Raw genomic sequence first — 19,303 nt, forward strand, 5'->3', positions numbered from 1 at the left:
TTTTTATATTTTTCTGTAATTGTTCAAGAACTCTTTTTTATTAAAATCAAGTGTGTAGTTTGCAATCTCTTTAATCATCAAGTGTGTAGTTTGCATTAGCCACATCATATGCTCGAACAATATTGAATCCACATCCACAAATATCACCCTCTTCTTGTTGCTCGTGAAGTGGAAGTGATTCTTCTCCGCCTTCTTCATCGAAATTTTCATCAAAACCCTGAATGAATTCTCTCGCAAGATGAAAGGCTCCACCATAAACACCCTCCTCTCTTTCCCAACCACAACAGTCACCAGCCTCTCATGACCATCAAATAGCCCATCATTGCCCACTAACCTATATCCCATCCGAGAGTTCATAGAGCGTCGCCAGATCAACGAGACCGGCATCACCAAGCAATCCATGGAAGGGGCCAGAAGAATAAAGCTTCAAAATTGGAACAAGAAGAGGAGATCGGTTCTTGTCGACAGTGGCGAATCCGATGAGCCAGATGTCGGTGATAGAAGAGGAGTGGGTCGCGATGGAGAGGCAGAGAGGGCTGACGGTGAGAGAGAGGAGTCTGTGTGTGTGATTGTTGGAGGTGCGTAGGTTAACGTGAGAGAGAAGATAAAGGTTTTTATAAGTTTTAATTAGGTTTACTTAATCAATTTAAAATTTTTTAAATTTTGAATTTTAAAAATTTAAAATTAATTAATTATTAATATAAATTAATATAGTTTTGTTTAGTTTTTGGCTGGTAACCTCTTGATTCCATATACTTTTCTATATAAAAAATATTTATTTAATATGAAAAAAATATTCTAATACTTAACAAAAGAAATATTCAGTTATATTTTAGCAAAAATAATTAAATATTTATAAAATTTAAAAAAATTATGAAATTCTTAAAGAAATAGAAACATTCATATTTGTAATACAATAAAATTCGAAAAATAAATAAAAGAACATCCATTTAGTATGAAAAAGAAACATTCTGATATTTAGCAGAAGAAACATCCATATATATTAACTCGTAGAGATTTTGGATTCATTCAAAGATATTTGCTTGGTTTTTGGCTAATACCTTTTTGGTTCCTAGCATTGTTGAACAAATATTGGATTTGGAGTCAGTTTAGTATATGGGTAAAACAGTGGGCTGGGCCGATGATTGTAAAGAGTAGGTTGGGCGGTTTCTTCATATTTGCATCTATAAAGCCCACGTCATAATTAGCAAAAATCGTACTGGTAGAGGGGATTTCGTGGATTTTATAGATTTACCTCCTTTGGTTTTAAAGCAGATCATAGCTGATGATAGAGAGGGGGCTTCTATACCTCCGATATATTGCTGAAGTTTGTATTGAATCCTGATTTCCTTTGGGAATTTTAGCCAAAAAAAGTGGCTCTTTAGAATTGTCCAAAGTAATATCATAGGGTTTACAACAAAACAAAATTTGCAAGACCAGCACCAAAAATTTTATTTAGAACCTTTCTATCTGATTTACGTAGCAATTTCACCATCCAAGTAACAAGTTCCTTCTCAATATTTCAAATTAATTGTTTCCAGGTGAACAAAAATAAATATGATTCGCCCAACCCACAAATTTGAATTTTACGGATCATTCCAGCTTCACTAGACTATCATGTCATATTCAAAACCGAATCTTTATCAGATCAGTCCTCAAAGTCCTCAAACTTACACTTTATGAGTTCTGAAAATGAATAAGCCCAAAATTTTTTACTTTTATATATTTGACTCACATGGCTTTATACTTAACACAATAAGGGATAAACTCGCAAAGTTTAATCTCAAATTCGATGATGGTATATTTTTAAAACATTCACAGTTATCTAAAGCATACAAAGTATATAGTAAAAAGACTTTGAATTGAAAAAACTATCCATATAAAGTTTAAAGAGCTTGAAAATGATCTTAAGACAAATATGAAGAAGATTAAAAATAAAAGAATTCCAGAATTTCAGATATTATTGTAGCTGCATTAGAATCTTAAAAGACAGAATTTGCGATGATATCCTCACCTCATCACTTTAAACTCTTGAAGATGAAGAATCGAAAGAGAAATGTATAAAAGAACCGAGGAAGACTCAAAACTACGAAGACGTATGTAACGGATTGAAAAGTTGTCTCAAGAAGAGAAGGGTTTATGGACGAGGAAATAGTCAAATTCATTTTTAAAAGATTACTCGTTTTTTAAATTAGTCTCAAAAATATTTTTTTTTAATCATGTTCGTCCTTTAAATATTTTAGTTGGTTATATTAATCTTTTCGTCACTTCTATTGTTGATGGCGTCAAAATTCGTTGCATCATATTGCACACCTAACCGCCCTAATTAGCTGCTAACATAATAGGATTTGAAATTTGATCAAATCAATCCTAAATTGAAGAATTTTAATACTTCAAGGTCCCCTTTATATTTGAGATTGAATTGATCTAATTTAAAAAATTTATCAATTTATCAAATTAGTAGTCAATTAGAATGGTCAGATATGTGCTCTGTGGTCAGTATGGTATCACTTAATGTGCTAGATCGATAAATTTTGATAAAATCAGTAACAAAAGTGATAAAAGGACTAATGTAACTAACTATGAATTTGATTAAAAAAATATTTTAGAGTCTAATTTAAAAAACGAGTAATTAGAGACGAATTTGATCATTTACTCATTTATCAACTTTATGTTATGAAGTTAAATAGACTTTAAAAAGAAGTGGCACATGAATTGATTTTTAGGCCAATCTGTTATTGTCTAACTTGGTTGGATTTAATCACAAAAGAGATTTAATCACTCAGTATTTTTATCAATTTTAAATGTGATATAATAATAATAATAATAATAATAATAATAATAATAATAATAATAATAATAATTTAAACTTTTAAATTTTATAACAAGCATATAAGTAAGATACAGCATAAATAACATATATACAACTGTTTTTTGTAAGTAGTTATGGCATGCATATGGGCCAAGAAATGGACATGTATTATATTAAATTATTAATAAACATGTAACATACTTGTAAGATGTAAGTCCTAACATACTACTATAACTTGATGCAATATAATTACTCTTTTCTTGAAGAAACAAATATTCATGGATTGGCTTGGCTTGGCTTGACATCGTTGGATGTTGACTCTTGTCAGATTAAATTAGTATTATCACTCTCAACTCCGTACTTTACAATCTGTCTGGCCATATCAACTGCAGTACAAATAATAAATAGCATTTTGTTGAGAATTATAAATTATTAGAGCGTGGGAGGTGCCTTCTATTCATGGTATTCGTTCCTCGTCTAGTTTTTCTTTTCAAATAAAATATTCTCGTTTGTTTTAAAATTGATAAAGTACTAAGTATTCTATTTACTAAAACATTAAATTTCTTAGTTTAAAATTAAGCTTATTTTGTATACTTTTTCTTTTCAATACAAACAGGCATAAATGGACCATAGAGTGGGGAATAAATAATTCGATTCCACTACTCTACAACACTAGAAAAACAAATTATTAAACCAAACATAGTAATTAAACCATGTTGGCTATGAATAATTATTATGATCAAGATTTGCATATCTAAGACGAATAACTTGGCTTGGAAAAGGATCAACCAAAACCATGTTGGCCACGAAAGATGCCATTATTTCAGCCACTCCATTACTTCATAACCAAGTACAGACTACTAGCACTATATTAATATCAACTCCCAAAGCATAATCATGTACATTCAATTCAAATTTACAGCTGGTTTCAATTAAAAATGGTATAATTTTTTATTCATTTTTGGGTGGTCTTTAGAGATGCAATATGTTCCGAAAAGCTTAAAGACCAAAGCACCAGCTACTGTAAATTTGCTCGTTTTATCACTTCCATGAATTCTGTGATCTCTCTGCTGCATTCTTCTTCTCGCTAGAGCTTATCGTAATTCTTTAGGTTAACTAGTAGGGATAGAAGACTTTGTTCGGTGAAATGCCAGCTTCAAAAATCATATAGTAGTATACCACCCTAAGAAGAGTAAGGTTATTTCGCCAATTAAAATTATCAAACAGTTTTTATTATAGGTAAGAAAAGTGTCACTACAAGAAATAATGGATTTAGCCACGGTTTTAATTGTTAATGAGAAATGAAATCATTTTGAAAATGGAGATTTAGGTTTGGTAACGAATTGGGTGTTTGAGTGACTTGATGGGGTAGTGTAAATGATGGATGAAGTTTGGTTTATGTTGGTGTTAAAAGAGGTGGATTTGAAAAAATGACAAAAATGAATTATGCAAAAATTTTTGGTAAAAAGTCATTTTTAGTCAATTTGGACAAGCCATAATTTGGCAGTTGGAGTTTGGAATTGAGTGAAACTTGTCTTGAATTGAAGCTGGTGATAAGTACTTTAAAACCATCGAAGAACGAAGAAAAAATAAATTTTGTAGCAAAAGTTATAAAGGTTTAAAAATCTGTGTCGATAAATAAAAATTACAGATTTTACAGCACACCAAAAAACTTCTGATGTTTGCATGCGCACAGGGATGTGCGCAGCACAAGACAAAATAATGGACTTGTACGTACGCACAGGGTGGTGCGTAGCACCACTCTGAGAAGCTTGCTGATCGGTGCGCGCTCACAGAGGTGTGCGTGTGCACACGACCTGTTTTCTACAAAATGCTGTTTTTTTTTTATTGTTTAACCTTCTCGACAAGCTTGTAACCTCCCGTAACCTCCATATCACATCCGATGACCAATTTTAAAGCTTTGAAAAGAGAATGGGTAAATCTAATGAATTGAATTGATAAATTCCCGGATAAACACTTGGGTAACCGGATGAAAATGTTGTAGGGACGGTGGTTCGTCTCGCCTACGTGAGGACGGTGGTTTTTTTATCCCACTCACGGCCTGAGAATATTCATTCTTGTGATAAATGTGAACCTAAATGATTATGAATTTTAATTTGATTTATAAAATAATAATAGATATATTTGATTGCGATTATATTCCCGATTGTGATTGAAGCACCTGCATCGGGTAAGGATGGTGGTCTTATCCTGCTTGTCCGTGGTTGCGGTGTGATGTGGGGATGATGGTTTGTCCCACCACGGTGAGGACGGTGGCACTACAAAAAATGTGATTTTTACTGACAAATTTTTAGCGTCATATTAATATAGCCGTAATTTCTTTTGTTAAATGACTTCTTTTACGGAAAATAAAATAATTGCCTTTAATACTTCATTTGTAACGGCAATTAGATGATTGGCCACGAAATAATCATTAATTATGCCTGTAATTCTTCTTCTTTCAATCTTTTTTTATTACGAAGAATATCACTTTCACAGCTGAAGATATTTTCTCGTTTCTCGCATTTCACACCTTTTTACTTTGTCACTGCCTCCACCTCACTTTGGTGTCGCAACCTCTTCACTTCGCCGTTGCCGCCATCTCCTCCTCTTCCTCACACCAAGTTTTATGCCGAACGACTCAAGTAACATTCTTCGCTACTACCTCATCCTTAATCTGCGTTGGTTGTCGCTGATACATGTTACAGTTTCTGTCGATGGGTTGTAGCCTCATGCGGTGGTTTCTATCGCCACCTCTACCATACATTATGATCTCTGGTTTCAGTTTGCATCTCAGTAACCTTTTCAACCTTCTCTTGTTTAATTGTGGTTCCTTATTTGAGAAATTCTCATTTTCTAGGGTTTATATGATTCATGCTAATTAATTAATTCACAAGAAACATAAGTTTATAGTCCCTTTATTTTTTCGATGTTTTGTTTTTAATTTTATATTTTTGCTAATTCTGAAATTCATCAGGATTTTGTTGTTATCGCTGTCGCCAACGGTTGTTGCTCCTCCTCTGTTTCTCTCTGGTTGTGTGCAGGGCCATTAATGGATCTTCCTTGTGTTCAAGACAGAGTTTTCTATTTCCCTGGGTCCCAGTGAATTGGTATAATATATACTTCTTCACCTTGTTTCTGATTTTGTTTGTGAATTTCATTTTTTCCATTTTTGTTCTTGTATGCTTTCAAATTTAAGCCTTAAAGGGTGTAGTTAGTGTTATATAATTTTGTTTTTTTTTCTTTTGTAGTTGCCAGAACCAGAATTGAGGTAGATGAAGAATCAGAAATCTCCCAAATACGATTTTCCATCTAAGATCTTATGTCGTGTCATTGATGTTAAGTGTGTGGTAATGTTTATCTTTTTTTGGTTCCTTATGTTGTGTTATGTATTATTGATTGGCTCATTGGAATGATGATTTTTCATATACTGATTATAGAATCTTGTTAATTTTGTTTTGTCGGCCAAGATGAAAAGTAGTAAGGTTTATGCTCAAACCACCTTGGAACCATCTTCAGATTGAGAATTTGATACATTTTCTGAACAATTAATTCTCTCATTGAAAATTGAAAAATGTTTAATTGATTTTTCTATTTTTTATCGGGTTTTGTTGTTGTAGGATATGACAATGAAAAATCCTACTCAGGAGTTGGTAGCAAAAGATATTCATGGGGTTGAATGGAAGTTTAAGTATATATACAGAGGTAACTTTTTTTTTGGTTTATAATATTGGAAAATCTTCATTGTTTTTCTTTGAATTTATGTTTTAACTGAGAAATCTTGTTTATTGTTTTGCACAATTTGTTAAGGGCATCCGAAGAGTTACTTGCTTTCAATTGGCTGGAGTGCATTCGTAGGCCAAGAAAGAAATAAAGTTGTGGTTCAAGTAACATTAAAAGAGGTGGATGGAGTTGAGTGTATTGTTTACTAGACAGAATAACTCACAATGGCCTAATTTGGACCATGAAATTTACTCCCAGTGGCTTGTATCTTGCTAGTGGAGGCCAAGACGGCGTTGTTTGCATTTGGCATGTTGTATCAATTGATGTATCCAATCTTTAATATGAACCATTATTAGTTTTAACTATAATATGAACTGCTATTAGCATAACTTATTTCAACACTTCAACTAGTATGATATTTAATTATTGTATCTCTTGTTTACATGGAAGCAGTGACATGCATTCAATTCAACCCTGTTGATGAAAATTACTTCAGCAGTGGCTCTATAGATGTTAAAGTTCGAATATGGGGAATGCACGAAGAGCGAGTGGTTGACTGGGCAGACATTCGAGATGTCATAACTGCCATAAGTTACCAACCAATTGAAAATGTATGTTAATCTTATCAGTACTCAACTAAATCTTGTCAAAAAAAATTTTGATCTGTTTTTGCTTATTCTTAATATAAAAACTAGGGGATTTGGAACCTTAGATTATTTATTTGTGCAAGGATTTGTTGTTAGTTTCCTTACCAGCATATGTCGCTTTTATGTTGCTTCGGGTAAGTACTTATAGTCACTATAACATTTTCAGGTTGAGGTAACATTTAAAAAGTGTTGTCTAAAGGCTGCCAAAAGGTTGCTTTTGATCTATGGCAACACTTTTAGACCTAAGGCAACTTTTTTGGACGGCATTGCAGATGCAGCCGTTGCTTTAGATCAAGGCAACACTTTTTTGCTTCAAAAGCAACGCTTTTGAGAACAACACTTGGCAAGTGTTGCCTTTGGTTGAAAAATAACAACACTTCAAAGGTGTGTTTGAGACAACACTTTGCCTATTTTGGCCAGTACTAAAAAATGTTGCCTATTTGCAATAAAATGCAACCCTTTTATGTGTTGCTTATAAGTTTGAATTTGTAATACTTTAAAGTGTTACCTATTAGTTTTGAATATGCAACCTTTTAAAGCATTGCCTTTTCTTTTGGATATGCAACCTATTCTTTTGGATATGCAACCTATGCAAGTGTTGCTTTTTCTTCTGGATATGCAACCATACAAGTGTTGTCTAATAATATACAAAATATGCAACTAATAGAAGGGTGGCCTTTTTGGTAAAAATAAAAATTACTTTTGTAATAAAAGTACAAAAAATAAAATTTACAATAAATTTTTTTGTTTATACATGTGTAATTATTTTAATTAATAAATAAATTTGTGCATAATAGAAAAAAATTATAAAAGAGACAAAATAACTAATAATAAAGTTCTAATTAAAATAGATATTAAAAAGTTCAATTAGTATTTCAAATACATGTTCATCAATAATTCTCAACAAAATAATAAAATTCTTGTCTAATAATAATTGTCATAACAAAATAGTAATTAATATTTATCAAAAAGATGTCAATCTACTTGTATATTTTATATCCATGCTTGACTTGTCCCATACGCTAAATGCCTAAATCTGCAAATAATACACAACAAAAAATAAGCAACTTATCATTAAAACTGAAAAATTATAAATAGGTCTGAAAAACTCCTTCTAATGTGGCCAAGGTATAGGACCATGGGATTTCGTTGAAACAAAAGATATATCCAAACACAATCAATGCGAAAAATGAAAGCTTAGTTAATGTCATGAGGCCACAGTCTAAAATTTAATCAATTTAGCAACAAATTCCACATCTAACTACATATATATGTTCACTAAGATCTAACGAACACATACTAAAAGTCTTCTCATTAATGATTTTATTAAATTTAAATTTATCTTAAATTTATCTTAAAGTCTTCTCAAATAGTTGATCATTCTCAATCTACAACTCTTGCCACATCTTAGTAACCATTCATGAAGAAGAAGAAGAATAAGAGGCTGATGATGAAAGAAATGAAAAGAATAATAGAGATGGTGCTGTTGCATGAAAGGGAACCCAGTAGAAGAAGAAGAGGCACCAGCTCCGAGTGCAAGCAACTGTTTTCTTTCAATCTCTTAGCAGCACCACCTCCAATTGGGAGAGCATTGCTTTCAAGAATGGCTTTGTTGTCGTAACGGCTCATGTCGAAGTTTGTAACGGCCTTAAGGCCTTTGAACTTGATGGCTGCTATGTCATAAGCTTCTGCAGCCTCTTCTTCCGTACCTGCATGCAACAATTTTTCTTATATTCACATTATTTCTTATAATTCACTTTTCATTTTTCTCTATTATTTGTCTTTCTTACTAAATGTTCCTAAGTAAAGATCTTTGTTTCCGGTGACCCTTCCAATTCTTGCTTGCCATCTCCCATGTTGGTGATGCCTAATAATAACAATAATAAATTATATAAACTCCATTGGTGATGATTACAGAATATAGATTAGATAAATTAATCTTGAGTAGAAACCGTGTAACTCCACGATACATTGATGCACCTCTCGAGAAACCACTACTTTTCCTGCAATTGATGAACAAAAAATAAATGAGTTTGAATAATATTCTACTCAGGAATTTTTATTGCACTAGTACAACCTTCTTATGGTGGTTACAGATTCTTGTCTTGTCATGTGTTTTATTTCATCCAATTTTTCTCATAGTTGCTGATCTGTAAAAATAGTGACAGATACAGAGTTATATATAGAATTAATTGATTGAAGTGAAGCATCAAGGTACATAGAGTAAATTACAAGAAAGTTGGTAGTAGTGGATGTCCCCCAATACTTCAATGCAGCCAAATCATAAGCCCTAGCTACTTTATCTTCTTTATTATATCCACCTGCATTTATATATGCATACCAATTAAATAAACTAGATTCTCCCTAAACACATAATAACAAGAAGGAATCAAAGAGAGACTCTTACCCAAATACACTGAAGGAAGAGAGAAGTCGCATTGCATTCATAAAAATCACAAGAGAAAAGTCATAAAAACCTTGGTTGAATGTAAAAATAAAATAAAATAAAATAAAGTAGTAGACACACACCTACCTTTTCTTGATTGTCCTTCCCTTCTGCAGCTATTATCCCAAAGATGAGCTTCATATCTTCCAGTCCATCTATGTCTATTTATTTATTTTTTTCATTAATTAATATTGGAATATACAAGGCAGGAATTTCCAAATTAAACACAAAATAATGAAATTGAAATCTTGTTACACCATGGTATATTAAAGTTCTCTGGCCAAAGGTATCTAGAGTTCTTCTATTAGAAGGTGGGGCTTCAATAATGCTATTATTGTCACAGCTGGTTGTTGATGAATCCTTATTATTATTATTATTATTATTATTACTACCACTTCCCATGGACAATGTGAGTGCTTGCAGATTATTATTTGTTTGAAACTGCTGCTCCTCCACCTCATAGTTGTTGTTTTGCTGTAACGACAAGAGACTGTTACCGGTGAAGAGGTGTGTAGTGAGGGCAACAAGATCTGATGATGATGATGAATCTTCCTCTGCCTTCCTCACACTAAGAAAATTCACTACCTTTGGAACTTGATCATTCTTATTGCTGCTCTCACCACCATTTATCACACTATTCCAATTTGTATGTAACATACAAGACAATATTAGAATCAAAGAAACATAGCTACTAAGAGTGAGGTTATTAAAGAATTTCTAGATATATATACCAACGCTGATTCAGTGCAACAATCACACTTATAATTAAGTTCACACTCGCTGATTCAATGCCTATACTCAGACACAACAATCTATGTTCGGTAATTGCATATATTCGATAATTGCTCAGTTAATTAAAACAAGTGCTAAAATAGAATTGAAAAAGAACGGTAGAATCATCAATACCTCCTGAAGAATGCCAAAAATGAGAATCTCACCAAAAATGCGAGCAGTGATAATCGAACATTGACTAGCGGTGATGAACACGAGTAGAGGATTGAAGCTTGACGAAAAAAGAAGCAGAGATTGAAGCTCAACGAGTAGATGATGGAAATCTCAACGACCAGGGAATCGAAGCTCAACGAGAAGAGGAGCAGAGGATCGAAGCACATTCACGAGCAAAGAAGATCGAAGCTCATTCGTGAGAGAGATTGAGATTGAAGCTCAATAAAGGAACGCGCTCCATCATCGAATAGATTGAAGAACCAAAGAGGAACCAAACATTTGGAATGGATTGGGGATTTTGTGATTTTTTTAATTAAAATATTTTAGGAATTTTGTTAGGGTTGGAGTTTTAGGAACGAAACATTTTGGAATGGATTGGGATTTTCTTCTCTTTTTTCTGCACGATATAACTTATTTTTATTTTTTAAAAATTTTTAAAATTTTAAGCAACATTTAAAAAGTGAAGTTTAAAATAAATTTAAAGACAAATTTTAAAAAAAAGTAATATATTATTTTTATAATAGTTGTGTTTGTATATTTAATATAGCAACACTTGATAAGTGTCTTTTAATTTATTAAAGACATCACTTATAGTGTGTTGATTACAAACTTGTTGTTATAATTCTATTTTATTACTACTAGTATAAAATATTGCTTATATATATATTGGACAACATTTTTTAAGTGTTGTCTTGAACATATGTTGCGATAACTAAAAAATGTTGTAGTGAGTTTAGAGATTACCATAGTTTTGATACATGGTTTTCTGAAAAAAAAAAGATAGAAAATGAATTAAACGAGTGTCTAAATTTGATTACTAATGATTTAGGCAAACATTTCCATCTTGAGGCAAAGATTAATAAGAACATCAATATCTTGCAACAAGATAACTGGAATTCTGGTTTTGATCTTGACATTCCTCACTAAAAAGAATCTTATATCTTATACTTACTTTGTTAATGGTGCAACACTTGGTTCTATTGCAGTTTTCCAAGAAAAACCACCAAAGAGTCATGATCACATCAGAAGATTCTGAAGTCCAAATATTAGAAGGCATGGAACTTGTTCAGACATTTAAAGATAGAATACTCAATACCAATGCTAGGATAGTAATATTCTACAGCACGAAAGATTCAACTAAAGTTGTCGTTTGTAACATTCATGTGCTTTATAAGAGGAAAACTTAAGCTATGTTAGGTAACTACTGCTTGTTGTATAGGCCGTTATTCATTTATTAATTTCTATGATATCCAATAGTGTCATTTATTTTATATAGCCAATTCTTTCTACTAGGATAAGAAGAAGTTGCAAGTGTCTGAAACCTTTTAAGTTCTAAATTTTTTACCATGCTAGTTTCAGGATTGACCTTTTAGCCAATTAACTTTAGTTTCCTATTCATTGTAACACCCCAATTAGCCTAAGCTTTACCTCACGTCGTAAAGCAAAGGTTAATAAGAGATTACGAAAATTCTAAGCTTATACATATATTATATAGAAATAATTAATATAATCTAGAAGCCCGATGAAGAATATAGCTCAAAAATAGGATTTAAAAGCGCAAAACATACTAACGAAGCTCCTAACTTAGAGCACAAGAAACAGATATGATATAACAAAAGATAAGGAGTATGATATCATAATAATCTAGCCACGGCTCGCAGAGTTTAAGCCGGCTAGTCATATATATAGACTAACAGAAACCTGACAATAAAAAGAGCTTATACAAGTTTTGTTCTCTCAATACATGCCTCTAGGCCAAAAACAAAATACAAAAGTAAGAGATATATAAACAAAATAAACCAAAAAGACTCCAAGAGTAACAGGATCCTCCGCTTCTGTCACCATCTAAGCAACTCACCGAGGTGGGTTGCGACCAGCATCTGAAAAACACAACAGAAATATGGTTTGAGAATCGGAGGTTCTCAGTATGGTAACAATGCCCAGTGATGTAGGATATAAGACCCCAGGACGCCAAAGGCAATCCTAGACTTCATATCCATCACACGATTCATCTTAAGACATAACTGAAACAATAAATAATATATATATCCTCCATGCGATCCCATCGCCACTGCCTACCTAACCTCCTCAGCACTAGACAATCACAATTGATACAAGCAGGTAAAACACAAGTAGTTTACATATACAGTAAGTAGGGCAACTAGCATTTAATCATATTATTCATTTAGACAAGAATTACAATTAGGCAAAACAAACAAGACATATAGAAAATGCACAAGATGAATGTCTATCCTATTGGCTCATGATATCACTTGTCGGTCTATAAATGCCAACCCGACACATCCTTTCGGATGTCGCCTTTCTGCCACATCCGAGGATATAGCGCCTGACACGCTTTTTTTCCGAACATATAGTGCTTGGCACACTATCGTTCCAAGGATATAGTGCTTGGCACACATGCATGCTCTTTCCGAGGATATAGTGCCTGGCACACTCTTGCGGCAGAGAAGAAAAACAACTACAACATATATTTCATCATAAATCATTCCAAGGATATAGTGCCTGGCACACTATCACTCCAAGGATATAGTCCCTGGCACACTTTCCACATCCAACAAGTCCATTCACCTTAAATCATCACCAGTCATCACCATTTCTCATCTCAATCCACTTTCAACTTATCAATTCTCAACATTCTAAGGATATAGTGCCTTGCACACTCTCTTTCAAACAAAATCATTCCAAGGATATAGTGCCTGGCACACTCTCACTATTCATACAGATTCATCATTCCCAGCAACACCCTTAAACATTCATACTTCTCATGTTTATCAGTTTCTCAACTCATTGTCATTACTCACCAAGCTCACTGCTCTTCCCTCTCTTTCAACCAAACTCATTCTCAATATACTAGAAACCTAAACCCTCCGTTTACTAATTTTTCATAATAATCCTCAACTAAAACCCTTAGGTTATTTCCCACATCCTCATACTCAAAAACAAGCCCAAAAGTCTTAAGATGGTGTTATAGAAGCTTAGAATCTTGTTGGGAAGGTGGAATAGTTGAAAACAAAGTTAAAAATTGAGAAACAGGGCGTGTGCGTATGCACAAGGGTGTGTGTGTGCACGCCCAGAAGAAGTTTTTGAAAGTGTGCATACGCGAAAAGGTGTGCGTACGCACATGTACTAAATTTTGTAAGTTTTATTCACTCACACAGGGTGTGCTAGGGCCCCCAACAGACGACTCTACCCAACGTGTGCGTGCGCACAGGGATGTGCGTACCCACAGGTTGCGATTCCTCATTGGTATGCACGCGCACAAGCTGTGCTAGCACTGCAAACAGGGAGCCTTCCCCTGCGTGTACGTACGCACAGGTCTATCCATCTGTACAGGTCAAACTTTTCGCAGGGTTGTGCGTGCGCACAAGGCTGTGCGTACGCACATACCAGAAATCACAAAATTCTGCAACTTTGCAGAATTTCAGATTTTTACCCCATTCTTTGAATGATCATAACTCCCTCTACAGAATTCCAAATTTTACAAACTTTATATCAAATCAAAGGGTTTTCAAAAATACTTAATTCTAAACCAGTTTCAACAAATTTTGAAAAACTGAGGCAAAAGTCATGATCAGACAAAGTTCACCAAAAACTAACTCTTACCAAATACCACAATTTCCACAATTTCTTACAAAACACAACAAAAACCATACCAAACCATTCCAAACTCCATTTTTAACCAAATCCTACCCTCTTAGGTCATAATTTCACAATATATACCAATCTTCCACCACACTTCATCATTCTCATTCTCAAATATCAACATATAACATTTGCAAACAATTTTCCTCCAATACATTCACCATTCATCACTATATCACTATCAACTTCCATCATTAAACTCATTCATGCTTCATATCAATGATCAACAATTATCAAACATCCAAATTTATCATATATCATAATCTCAACATCATCATCAACCACAATAACCAATAATCAAAATTATCATCAACATCCATCTTCAAATCTCAATACCCACCAACACAAATCATTAATAATCATCATCTAACACTATGTAACTCATCACATTCAAACCCATTTACCTACATTCAACCCATCATCAAGCATACATTTATATACAATCAAATCATACATTTACATCTCTCAACCTATCTTAGGGTCAACTAACTTAAGTCTCCATGAATATTATATACTACATAGAGGAAATCGAAACCATACCTTGGCCGATTTTCAATATGAACCAAAACCCCAAAAGAGCACAAGGTGAGCTTCCAACCACAAGTAAGCCTCCAATATGACTCCAACAAGCTCCAAAAGCTCCCAAACTCACAACAAACAAGCTATATACACACCAATCATCACTAAACAATCTAAGGCTCAACATAAACATAAAATCACAAGGGTTTCAAGAGATCTTACCTTGTCTAATAGTTTTGGAAGCCAAAACCTCAAACAATCACCATGACTAAATATCATAGTACTCATCTCTCAAACACGGCGACTTGCACTCACTCATCATCTAAATCTAATTACGCATCAATGATCATTTCCTCATCCATTTTAGAGACATCAAAGTTCATAGCCACAATAATTTCAAGTACCTGAGAATCATTACTTGCATTAACTCACTAGACCCTTCGAGTATTTGAAGCTTAAGACATTCTAGTCAACTTTACACCTCCTATACGTAATTATCCTGTGTTACTGCTTCTGCTGCATCACTCTGATTGCTTTTTATTAAAGGCCTACCTAATCATTTCTGCTCGCCAAACCTTCTATTAAGATAACTTAGGGTCGTCTAGAACAAATCATAATTTTTCATTCGACCATGTGTTATGAGTGAATACCAGCCTTCAGCATTGTCTAAAGTAGTAAAGAATTAAGTTATCAGTTTTTTTATTACCGCAGGTATGAGAATTGGACCTGGCAGTAACCCGGTCCTTCCAGTGTGGGCAATCTCTGACCAAATGTCTTGGCTTCCCGCAATTGTAATACAAACCCGAACCATAACAACACGGCCTATTTGGGTGATAACCTCCACATCTCTGACAGCTCAAAATATCTGAAGCAACCACTATCTGTTTTTCCTTACTGTTTCCTTGGGAATTCTCATTCGTCGCAAGGTTATTCCGTCCTTGGAAAAAATGTTGTGGGTATCCTCTTCCCTTAAACTCTTGACCCCTTGTTGCGTATCCTTGGTTGTGCTCCCTACGGTGGGACTCCCGACAGTCATTCTCTGCCTCAACAGCCTTCCTCACACATTCTTCAGCAATACAGCTCTTGTTCACAAGTTTGGAGAAGACCCTAATCTCCATCGGTCCAACAGAGCTCAGAATGTCACTTCTAAGTCCTCCCTCATACTTAATACACTTCCATTCCTCGAAGCCTCCCAGAGTTTCCTGACACATGCGAGAAAAGCTAAATAGCTCCTCAAATTTATCCGTATACTCAGATACAGACATAGTACCCTGCTTCAGTTGCAGTAACTCAAGTTTCTTGGCTGTCCTAGAAGAATTCGGAAAGTACTTCTTATAAAATTCCACCTGGAAGGCATCCTAGGTGATAGGATCATCCCTCTGTTGCAGGAGACGTCGGGCTCCTTGCTACCAATGCGATGCTTTTCCAGTGAGCAGATAGGTAGTAAATTCAACATGCTGCTCTTCAGGCACCAACTGCGCTTACATTGTTCGCTCCATAGCCTGAAACCACGTGTCAGCTTCATTCGGATTGGTGGTTTCCTTGAACTTAGGTGGATTAACCTTTAAGAAGGTTTCCAGTGTCATCGGGCCCTGAGCTCCACGTTTGCCATTGCCATTATTATTTATCTGTTACCCAAGAGCCTCCGTAGTGGCCTGCATAGCAGCAGCCATATTCTCCAATGCCGCCATAAGGTTTACTGGGTTATTCGGGTTGATTTCCATTTCCTGAGTATTAGTATGATCTCTCTCACGTCCCCGATCGGGTCCATGAGGTGCCATCTAGTTCCTATACACACCAAACAATCGATATCAAGTTGATCAGTCTCAATATCTCAAGTTAAGTGCTTCAATTTACCAAATGTACACTTATGAACTTCATGTTAGACGAATCGGTCAGATACCCTAACTACCACAGGCACAGACTCAGAGTATGCATTTAACCATAAGCAGTTCCATCCCTCAAGCTCACGAGGACGAACTGCTCTGATACCATAATGTAACTCCCTAATATTCAAATCCTTATGCTCGAGTCATAAGTCCATGATATTATGGTGGTACGACTCTCAGGTGGATTTTTAATACATAAATATAGGTAAATTCAAAAAGAGTATTAAACGAAAAGCCTGAAAAGAGTAAAAAATAAAATTGCGAAGACGTGTCACTCACGTTCCGACAACTAAAAGATAAAGCGTGGAGTTGAAAGCGATATAAGGATAAAGGCATAGAGGAGATTAAGGGATAGACAACATATAGATATATATAATATAAGTAAACAGCCACTAGTCGCGACCCGTGAACTTTAGGCCGGCTAGGATACAGTATAAAAGTAGATGACAACAACACCTCCTAATCTTTCCCAAAAGAAACATAAGAGCCTCTATATTCAAGTTCAAAAGAGTTCAATACATAACATAAGTTTTTCAAAAATAAAGGTGGAGAGATTCTAAGCAAAATATAAAGTAGAGAATGTAAAGATTTTTGCCATCTCTCAGATGAACCACAGCTCACTTCTGAGCACCTGGACCTGTATCTAAGAAACAAGAGATATATACGGAATGAGAATCCCCGACCCATGGGTTCCCAGTACGGTAAAAGTGCCAAATAAATACAATGCACTGCAATAAAAACTCACTAAGCATCCTAAACTTCCTTTCACCGAATATTCACCCTATGTTCTTACTATTCCATAAACAGGCAACTATCATAAGGGAATGCTAAATCTAATTCATCTTCCTCATGCTTCTCAACTTTCTAACTCTCCAACGAATCAGAATCAGAATCATAAACAAAACCATCGCTAGTTATTCTGTCTCAGCAATTCTATATCAATACATCATATCCTCACTTGGAGCAAGTGAATTCACTTCACTACGTCTACCTAGGGAGCTCAAATTATCTCATTCAATAGTCATCGTCATTATTCAATTACATCATCAACTCGTCTCATCAAGCACAGCCCTCAGCATCCACCGACACCAGCTTGAGGGACCTCTCAGTTGTACAAACAGAAGCAATACAAACAAGTAATACACAATTAAAGTACAAGTAGAACAAGTAGCACATAATCAGGTAACATAGCATATATGATATAGCAATCTAAAACAAATAGGCAAACCCAAACAATTCAAACATATGCAAATGATGCATGCCTGTTCTATGGCTGATGATATCATCTGTCGGTTATCAAGCCAACCCGACACGTCCGGTAGCTAACCCAGGCACAGTCTCTCTATTGCACATTAATATCATTAGAGGGTATCTGCACCCTATCGCCATTAGAGGGTATTTATGCCCTGTCGCCGTTACAACCAGAGAGAAAACACAAGCATACTCACATTCAACATTTTCCAACATTATTCATTTACCACATTCATTCATTAATCACATATGCATCTCCGGCATACTCGCCACATGTTAACGCTTCCTCACTCAATTATCATTTATTAAATCTCAAACATTAACCTGGAGCAAGCGGGACGAACCACGACGCTTACTACTACCCAGGTATCACAAACACACATTTATTCATAATCACCCTTCATTATTATCCATTCTCAGATAATGACCCGGAGCAAGCGGGATAAACCACGACCCTTGCTACTACCCAGGTATCACAGATACACATTTATTCAAAATTCCATAATTAAACTCATTATCATAATCCTCCTTTCCCATCTCATACTCAGAGCAAGTGGACAACTATACTACCTATTACCCGGGGTCACACGTCACATTCCACAGTTGATCATTAATCAAACACATATACATACTTAGCCATAACTCAATTCTTATTGCAGCCATCCGGCTCATGGCATAACCCATAACTAGCCAATAATCACTATCAAATACAGCCCTTTGGCTCACGACATACACCGCATTTCTATCATTACCCTCAGCAACTCATACAGTCATTATTAATCATAACTCATCATTAATCTCACTTGCTTCATCCACAAGTTATCACGTGTCCTAGCTTCCTTTCATTACTAGGCATACTATAAAGATTTAGGACAAAAAGGATGAGAATGGAGACCTAGAAGTCTGAAATTTTGCTTTGAAAAGTAAAAAATCAACCTTGGGGTGAAAACAGGGTCATGCGTGCGCGTCGCCTACACGCACGCGTGGAAAGCCAAAAGGTATAGTGACGCGTATGCGTCGCCCACGCGTATGCGTGGATGGGAGAAAAGCCAAGTGATGCCCGCGCGTCAGCCATGCGTACAAGTGGGTGCGTTTTGTGCCCCACGCACAAAGCCAGCGTAATTCTCGCACATCTCTCGGGAATTTGGCTGGGCAACTGATGCAGCTCATCGACGCATATACGTCGGCCAAGCGCACGCGTGGGTAGTAAACTTTTGAAGGCCGCGCCTACGCGTGGGAGTGCGTTTTGCTAAAAGTTTTACTAAGTTAACAAGCTGCAGAATTCACAGTTTCAAACCCCAAACTTCCAACACACATAACTTCTTTTACAAAATTTCTTTTTCAACTATTTTTGATCCGTTGGAAAGATCGTTGAATAAACTTTCATAAAAATTCAGTTTTGAAGAAT

General features: G+C 35.0%; 1 pseudogene; it reads right to left on the reverse strand.

Annotated features, from left to right (window-relative positions):
- Window positions 1–8,212: 8,212 nt before the first annotated feature.
- LOC107486795 (AP2-like ethylene-responsive transcription factor PLT2) lies at window positions 8,213–16,536 on the reverse strand (annotated as a pseudogene).
- Between the last annotated feature and the right edge of the window lie 2,767 nt (window positions 16,537–19,303).

Source organism: Arachis duranensis, chromosome 1, assembly GCF_000817695.3.
Source record: "Arachis duranensis cultivar V14167 chromosome 1, aradu.V14167.gnm2.J7QH, whole genome shotgun sequence".
Taxonomy (NCBI): Eukaryota; Viridiplantae; Streptophyta; class Magnoliopsida; order Fabales; family Fabaceae; genus Arachis; species Arachis duranensis.